Genomic DNA, 2,575 nt, shown 5'->3' on the forward strand with positions numbered 1-2,575 from the left:
CAAAACAGACTTATGTCACCACGCTTGGTAGGAACATATCTTTTTATTTTAAAAAGATATAAAAATACCCATTTTTACAACCCACAATTAACCCCAATAATAGACATTTTATATCATATAAAAAGTTTAAATATAAAACTTATAAAAATTTCAAATCAAAAGATATCCGGATAAGATATCGCTTAAAGTTTATCCGGTTTAACACTTAAAATAATTTCTAACATATTTGTCCGGATAACAAATCCGGTCAATACCCCGCTTAAAGCTTGAACGATTAACACTTAGAAATAAAATCATCTTTTGTCCGGTTTAAAATAATCTGGACAACTCTCCGTCCACCCTTTGTCCGATTTAAAACAATCCGGACAACACGTTATTCACCCTTTGTCTGACTTAACACTAATCCGGTCACTCTTGTCCGGTTTAACACTAATCCAGTCACTCTTTGTCCGGATAAAACTTTAAACACAATATATGGTTTTTKATTCAAATAATAWATAACATTCAACTAAAAACCARTATAAATTTTTATGCYAAAAAGGTTTAGAAACCACTCACCTTAACAAGCCGTTTGAAATCAAACACTTGAAATCAACCCTTTTGAAATCTGATCAACTCTTCCTCTTAAAACACACAACTTTCTTTCTCAGAAAAAAATAACCAGAAGAAGAAAAGTGGGAGAGGGAGGGGCTTCACCCCCTTTATATACTCTCCAAAATTATGCATCCTACACATTCTCATACACACATACACATCCACCTCATGCATCCTACACATCCACCTCATGCATCCTACACATTCACCTCATGCACCCTACACATCTACCTCATGCACACATACATACTTCATGCACATATGATTATATAAATATATACATACCCATATCAAGCACATATATAATGTATACACACTCCACACACACACACACACACACATATATATATTTACATTATGCATATATCCCTATGCATAAAAATACACATACTCACATCTTAAATTTACGTAAACACGTATTCACATAAACAATTAATTCACATAATAAATACCTTGGGTGATAACCTGGACTCAGTTATCAGATTATCCACCCCTTCAGAAGAATTCCGTTCCGGAATTCCTTTAATCAAAAAGCCATGGGTATTATGATCTCATCTTTGATTCCAATTCCCATGTTGCTTCTGGTCCCTTGTGAAACTTCCACTGAACCTTTACCAGACTGATTTCTTTGTTTTTCAACACCTTGATCTTTTGATCAATTATAGCTTCCGGTGTTTCCACAAAATTCAGTTTACTGTCTAATTCAATCTCTGGCATTGGTATAGCTAGATTCGGATTTGCCAAACATTTCCGCAGATTCGACACATGAAAAGTGTTGTGAATTAGACTTAGTTCTTCTGGTAGCTCTAATTGATATGCTACTGGCCCAATTCATTTACATACTCTGAACGGCCCTACATACCTTGGACTGAGCTTTCCTTTCCTTCCAAATCTGACAACACCCTTCCATGGCGAAACTTTTAACATCACAAAATCACCTATATCAAATTCAATCGGCTTTCGACGATTATCTGCATAACTTTTCTGGCGATCTTGTGCAGTTTTGATTCTCTTATGGATCTGTTCGATCTTTTCAGAAGTTTCTTGGACAATTTCAGGACCTGTTAGTTGTTTTTCACCCACGTCATTCCAACACAATGGCGTTCGACATTTTCGTCCATACAACACTTCATACGGTGTCGCTTGGATGCTGGACTGGTAACTATTGTTATATGCAAATTCTATCAATGGCAAATGATCATCCCACGATCCCCCGAAATCAATGATACAGCTTCTCAACATATCTTCGAGAGTCTGGATAGTTCTCTCACTTTGCCCATCTGTTTGCGGATGATAAGTTGTACTTAACCGAATTTCAGATCCTAAAGCTTTCTGTAGCCCTTCCCAAAACTTGGAAGTAAATCGACTATCTCTATCAGAGATAATAGACAATGGAACATCGTGTCTGGTAACAATTTCTTTGATGTAAATCTGCGCTAACTTTTCTAAAGAGTATTTCTCTCTTATTGGTAGAAAATGTGCAGATTTAAATAAACGATCAACAATTACCCAAATCGCGTCATACCCCTTTGGAGTTCGAGGTAACTTCATAATAAAATCCATGGTAATGTGATCCCATTTCCATACAGGTATCTCTAACGATTGAAGACTTTTATACGGCTTCTGATGTTCAATCTTAACCTGTAAACATGTCAGACACTGTTCCACATATTGAGCTATGTCTCTTTTTAATCCTGGCCACCAATAAAAAGGTTTTAAATCTCAATACATCTTATTGGTGCTTGGATGGATAGAGTATCGGGATTTATGACTTTCATTCAATATCATACTTCGGACATTTCCAAAATATGGTACCCAAATTTGCCCTTGAAAACACATAATTCCTTTGTCATTTGGTTCCAAGGTTGAAATTATCTTACCCAACCTTTCTGATTTGATAAGATCTTCTTTTATTGCTTCCTTTTGACATCTCAGAACTTCTTCATGAATATCAGGGACTAAACTTATTTTCATTGCCACA

This window comes from Cynara cardunculus (genome assembly GCF_001531365.2).
Source record: "Cynara cardunculus var. scolymus isolate 2C chromosome LG 5, CcrdV1, whole genome shotgun sequence".
Classification (NCBI taxonomy): domain Eukaryota; kingdom Viridiplantae; phylum Streptophyta; class Magnoliopsida; order Asterales; family Asteraceae; genus Cynara; species Cynara cardunculus.